The 6,930-nt window shown below is 46.7% G+C and overlaps 1 protein-coding gene across 1 annotated transcript in view; it reads right to left on the bottom strand.

The window, feature by feature from the left end:
- Kat6a (lysine acetyltransferase 6A) overlaps positions 1-6,930 on the bottom strand; it is a 203,676-nt gene that overhangs the window by 176,073 nt on the left and 20,673 nt on the right. The gene's annotated exons all lie outside the window — the stretch shown is intronic.

Below are 6,930 nucleotides of genomic sequence, written 5' to 3'. Positions count from 1 at the left end.
CTGTGAGTCTGTTTCCCCTGTTAGACCCCAGGGGAGCCCAAAGAGCCAGAAATACCTATGGGAAGCTGATACCATAACAATGGGAACTTTGATTTTAGTCTAAGGATCACCACGGGGGCGGGAAAATGAAAATAAATCTTGGTGACATCACATCCTGGGAAACTTGCCTAGAAGCCCTTTGCTCCCAAGAGCAATAAACTCCAAGTCTGATAACTTGGGGACCGTTGGGTAAGAAAAAGAAGTGCGGAAGAAAGGGTCCCTAAGGCTAGCGTCTGCAGTGGGGGTCCTCTCTGTAGAGTGGGTGTCACCTGTCAGGGCAGAGAGGGAGCTTAGTGAACCCTTTGTTGGGGCCAGGACAAAGACCACGATGAGACTGAAAACTAAGTAAGAAGCGATGCAATTCCGAGGATGACCCAAGGATAGAGGCATGGACGAGAAACTGGCAATGCAGCTGTTAACCGGGAGGCAGGCTTTCTGTGTACAGACTAAGAGCCTCTCCTTTTCAAGGGAAATGGCTTTTCCTAAGGACAAATGAGGTAGATACCCAGATGGCACCATTGGGCATACTGCTGGGCTGTAGTGCCCCCTTATGCATGCCATGACTGGTCCTGTCCTGAAATTAGCTCTTACTAAGATCCAAGGCTCACAGACCTGCATCTCCCTGGCCCATTTCTCCTGGAGGATATGTGCATGGGCTATTAACAAATGCTGTGGTGGCAAGGGACTTTTCTTCTGTGACATAGTTGACCATAGGAAACCTCTCACCCATACTCCTACAGGAGTAACCCCAGTTAAACTCACTGGTTAGTTCTCCAGGCTAGACTTGGAGAAGTGTTTCTTTTGTCTGTCCTCAGTCTAGAGTCAACAGATACTTGCTTGTGCCTCCTTAGCAGTAGTAAACGCAGCACATGTTGTCTAGGCCTTCATCTGGACTGGAGACTCTCACTGGCTAGCTGGACCAGGTGAGTGAGTTGTGTGTTCATACACTCCCTAGGTTAAAAATAGGTAGGGCAAAGCAAAGCAATCTTGGAGACGGTGATGTCTGTGAAGAATCTCTTACCAGACTGTACGAGAGGGAGTTGCACTTATCTTACAAACCCCTGGTATGTTTGAAATGATAAAAATGAAAAGTTAAAAATCAGGCAGTTCTGCTGGAGAAGCCTTCTGAATTTTTAACCTAATAATAATAAGCTTTAAAATCCCACACGTGATTATGAAACTTTGGGTTCTGATGGTTTGCTTGCTTGCTTGCTTGTTTTGGAACTGACTGTATAACTCAGGCTGACCTTGAGCTCACAAGAATGCACCATCCAGAAGCCTGGTCTAAAACACTGTTTTGACCATGTGGCCCTGAAGATAATTTCAAAGCTCAAAATTAGAGGAATAATGCCATCCGACATATCAGCAAAGTACAGTATCGTACAGTATGTGGATGATTGATGGCACAGTTATATAGAATATGTCAAAATTAGGAATATTACCTTGCCTCTAAGTACATGCTGTGATTTAAATTCTATAAACCTCATAGGAATGAGTGGATAAAAGTAAAACACAACATTAGCACTCAATTGCTGCAGCAACTGGGGCCTTTTTTTTTTTTTTCAGTTCCTTTCATGGTCCCTGCACACCACTCTGAGAAAAAGAAAGTGACTTCATACCAGATGCAGACAAGTCTGGATATGCCCAGCTCATGAACCTGACACAGGCATGAGGAAGCAATGGCCGTCCATACTGGCGTGTTCCAATGATAGAAAGGTGCCTTGAGTGACTTACTTGCTCCTGAATCTATTCAACTTCTTTCCAAACACATTGTATTTCAGTCAATTCCTTGGTGGTGGGAATTAAGTTTCTCAGGTTGATTTGTTTTGAATCTTCAAGCTAGGATTTCCTTTCTTTGGGCTCACCGACACCTCGTTGGGCTTCCAATCCAGTGGCTAGTCACCCAAGAGCTATGTGGCCCAAGGCAGAGGCCCAGTTTGGACACCAGGAAGTTTGCTCTTTTCTGTCTGTTTGCCTTGTGTTTAGATTTGCTTTCTTGTGTTTCGGATTAGAATGCTGGAGATTCACAGGGTTTGTTATGCGAGTCAGACAGAATGCCATGGGAAAGAAAATGCTTTTCGCTGAAGGACCTGCTGTTGCAGATTTAATAAGCCACTTAAGGGTTTCGGGGCTGGGATGTGGGTCCATAGCAAGGCCTCTCCTCAGGTGGATAACCCTGTGAAAGAGAAGGCTTTTTGATTTTTTCCAGAGATGGTGAAGGGGACGTCAAAGATTTCCACCTCAGACTTTAGCAACACTGGGTCACAACATGAACAAAATTATCCAGTGCATGCTAGTAAGAGGGGAATTGCAGAGGACGTGAAGTCTGAGTGAGCTCTGTGCCTTCTGCTTGGCCTTTCTATAAACTTAAGGAAGGCTAGAGGGCTGGCTCAGCAGTGAGGTGCACAGGCTGCTCTTGTAGAGGACCTGAGTTTGGTTCTCAGCACCTACATCAGCTGATGACTGACTATAACTCCAGCTCTAGGGGATCCAGTGTCTCTGGCCTACACACACACACACACACACAAACACACCCACTCACACTCACATACAGACTCACATACACACATATACACATACATACACACACAGTCACTCACAGACACACAAACACATATGCACACGATGATAGATTAATACAAATATAAAATTAAATCTCTTAAAAATTTGTTTGTTCATTTTAAAAAGGTGCTTGAAATGCATGTCATAGCCGTTTCTGACATTAAAATGTATCTATAAAAGACTACTATACACATTCTGCATAAGATGTTAATTCTGAAGAGATCAGGTGCTCTATGAGATCATCTGCTACCCTCTCCCCACCCAGCCCCGCTTTCATGCCAGCATCTTACACCAATGGTCAGGCAGAATCTCTCTGTCACAATTTTATAACTTTGACAGTGTCCATGATTCATAGAGCTACTCTAACCCAGGTTGTCATCTCCTTCTTATTTCTTTTTTCTGTTTAGCTTTGTTCTACTTGGTGCTTTGGGACAGTACCCTGTCCTTCTGCTTGCTAGGTGAGTACTCTGCTATGGTCCAGATGCCCAAGCCCAGCCTTTGTGTCCCAAGCCTGAGGGCACAGGAAAGTGTCGGTCCTGAAATACTGGCGCACAACACTGGGCACTGTGTCTCGGCCCTCACTCTGCTTCCCCTGAGGCTTGCTCCCTTCCTACCCTTTGGTTGTTTAATCTGCTTGTTTGGTTATTGTAAAAATAATGATAATAACCCCCAAACCAAATGACCACAGTCGGCCCATTTCCTTCTGATCCCCATCAGTGGCAGAAAGTAGTTGTGTTGGGGACAGGCTCTGCCGAGAGACCCTGGAGCCTTCTAGCTCATTGCAAGCTCCTCAGGAGAGAGATACACTCCCAATGGGCATAGTGACTTAGGCAGGATCCCCGCTTATGTATGTTCTGGTTTCCAGTGAGGACTTGCATGAGTCTGGGATGATGGGAGCACTACTCAAGGAAATGGGAGCACTACTGCTTACTCTGTGACCACCCTCCCTCTGCATCACAGCAAGATACCCCTTCTCCGCCTTCTTCCTGAACCAGACATTTTTTACCTAGCAAACACAGACTCAGTATCACTTCCCACAACTCCTCTCCCCACCCCATGCAAATGATGCATGATTTATAAAGATGACCTTTTACCCCGTTCTCACTGCATCAGACGTTTTCCCCCATGAAGGATTTATAGCAATCCAAACAAACCTGAGGTCATTTCCCCGGCCCCAGCCTTCCTTTATCTATGGGGCACAGAGTTTCCTGTCTGATTTTAGTCACCAGCTGGAATGGTGACATCCTGACTGTCCCTTGACCTATCTTACTACCTGTTCAGGAGTGGCTTTTATTAGAAATTAAGGAAGTGAATCGGAGGTACAGCTCAGCAGACTAGAGCACCTGCCTAGCAGGTGCGAGACTCTAAGGTCTTCCATACCCACAGAGGAAAAAAGTGTGGGGGTGGCGGGGGAGAATGTAAGAGAAGATATCAAGATGAATCCACAGAACGCAGAGCAAGAATGGACTCCATGTTCCTGCGTACCTCACCTGACGCTACCTGAAGAAAAGACCCATTGTCAGCATTGACCTGGCAGAGCCAAGGCCAGCCAGTCCCCTCCTTCTAAGGTTACCTTTAGCTGTGTGGGGACCAATACAGACTTGTGATATGGAAACATGAACCAGGTTATAAAGTCCTTTGCCGTAGGGTTTTTTAAACGCACTGTGCACGAGGTACTGGCAGCATAGGACAGGGCAGCTTTTGCTGTGGATGCAGAAGGCACCTGAGTTGTCTTTGATTGGCAGGGGGCAGGTCAGACTCTGGAGGAGGGAGCTGTCATCACAACCTACCTGTAAAAGCATCTTCGGCAAAGTTGGCAGGAGACATGATATATATGGGTCAGAAGTGAGACCTCCTGGAGATATGATTTATTTTTTTTTTTTAAAGATGACTAAAGACAAGTTCCAGACAGGTCTGTACTTGGAGTCAGGACAGCAGAACAGCAGTGGTTGGTGTGGATAAAACGGATGTGCTCCGTAGATTGGTGATCACCAGAATTAACCCCGATGCTGCCCTCCCAGGGCATCTGGGAGAACCGAGGGCATGCTCTGAGGGCTCTGCCCTGGTTCTCAGAACCTGGGTTTCAGCAGGTCACCAGCAGCAGGACCTTGGTTACTGTCACTCCCCACCAGCTGCACATGGAGAGCCTAACACTGGCCTCTCCAAGGACTGAGGCTGTTATGATTTCATCTGCCTGGTGTCCATACAACCCTGCAAGATTCAAAACCACCATTGGCTGCAGACCAGCAGAGATCCTGCTGCGGCAGATCTACAGACCAAGCGGGTGTTCTGAAGACCTCAGAGGGTTTTTTATTTCTGCTTGTCTCTCTTCCTTGTGGGAATAGGAAGCCCTCCCTTGAGTCCTGTAACTGTCAGATCTTTTCCTGGGCCTTTCTGCTCCTGAGCCCATCAGAAACACAGTAGCACAGGAATGCATGTTCTCAAAGGTCACAACCTCTTGGCTGGAGTCTGGGGGGTGGGTATTGACCCGGGAAGTTGTGGCTAAAAAGACACTTAACCTTCACCTTTTTCCATGCTTCCTTGCTAAAGAGGTCAGGCACTGTTTCCACCCCCAGAGATACATCCTGTGGTGAGAGGAGATTATCCTTGTGTCTGGTACCCTGTGGGAAGCAGAGAGATGTCAAAAGAGGTGAGGGAGCATTTTGGCCTACTGCCACTCTCTAGCTGACAGAGACCAGGGTGGGTAGGTGTGAGATAAATGGAACACATCTGCCCAATTCTGGATTAGCAGTGACATGGTTCAGAATGTAAGCCCTGACTAAAGTTATCTTCAAGGGCCGCTAAGCCAGGCATTTACCATCTCCAAGTTAGTTGGCTCATCTGTCACACTGAAGCTTGGGAGAACCTCAAACTTCTGTGACACTGGTAAGTAAATATACACGGAATTATTTCCTGCTTAAGGGTGTAGCTCCCTGGTAGAGCATTCGACCCGTATGAGCAAGGTCTTAGGTTCCATTCCCGACATCGCAAACAAAGCCTATTATCTCCGAAGCTACTTGGTAAAGAGTCCAGAGGGAAAAGGAGTGTGGCAAGAGGCTGTAGATGCAATCACAGCCACCCCTGCCCACCACACAGTGATTCCAGCCTCGTGGATTCTGTGGGGTCACCATGAGGCCACCTAGCTGTGCTGTGACAGGGGTGGGGTTGACTGCGAACGGCTGGAAAGACTTCATGGCACATTTTCCCAAACAGTTCTGCCTCTCCTAAACAGGAAGTGGGCCTGAACACTGCAGTCCTGTAAATTAGTGGAGATAAAGCAATACACAAGATGACATCTAAAGCTGTTCTATCCAGCTAGGCGCTGGACAAAAAAAAAAATCTAATCAAGTACAACTGTTTACCAGTATGAGAAGGTGATAGCCCTACTGTATCCACCCCAAACCCCCCAAACTGCACGCATTTGTACATTCCATGGAGAGAACATTCCAGGTGTCCCACACCTACACTCTTATTTCTCTAGGTGTTAGGTCCACGGGTGTGGCTGTGTTCCCAGAAGTGACTGCCGCCACCGGTCACCACACAGTTCTGTGACGCTGTGTGGCTTCTTTGCGTCACTGCAAGACTTTATGAGAACGGAGGCTGCCTCCTGTAAAAGCCAACATTGCCAGGCCTGTTGTCAGGCTCTCAAAGAAATTTGATTATTCATTAAAGAGTGATGTTTATTTAAGAGGATTACATTGAAAAGATTAATGGATGGGGCTGGAGAGATGGCTCAGTGGTTGAGAGCACTGACTGTTCTTCCGTGAGGTCCTGAGTTCAAGTCCCAGCCACACAGTGGCTCACAACCAAATCTGAAACCCTCTTCTGGTGTCTCTGAAGAGAGCGACAGTGTACTCACATACATTAAATAAATAAATAAATAAATATTTAAGGAAGGAAGAAGGAAAGAAGGAAAGAAAGAAAGAACAAAAGAAAGAACAAAAAGAAAGAAAGAAAGAAAGAAAGAAAGAAAGAAAGAAAAGAAAGAGAAAGAAAGAGAAAGAGGAAAGAAAATGTTAATGGACACCTTTTGCATAGCACTTGGAACATATGCAGTCCTATGAGGTAGCACTGTGTCACTGAGTCACAGCACTGTGACTGTCCCTATGTTGAAGATGCAGAAACAGAAGCACAGAGATCTGCACATACTGACTAGACTGCAGGCCAGGGCTCAGTCCGGCCATCTGGAGTCTGCATGTGTAATCCAGGGCAACCCCATCACTGAAGCTCTCAGATGGCAACTGAGAGGAAGATTGCAGCACTCTGGATGCTGTTGTGGAGGAGCTGGGCTTGGCATGCTGGTGATGGAGGCACAGCGCTACCTACAGC

The sequence above is a fragment of the Apodemus sylvaticus genome, chromosome 18, assembly GCF_947179515.1.
Source record: "Apodemus sylvaticus chromosome 18, mApoSyl1.1, whole genome shotgun sequence".
NCBI classification, from domain to species: Eukaryota; Metazoa; Chordata; class Mammalia; order Rodentia; family Muridae; genus Apodemus; species Apodemus sylvaticus.
This window is presented reverse-complemented; position numbering and strand designations above follow the sequence as displayed.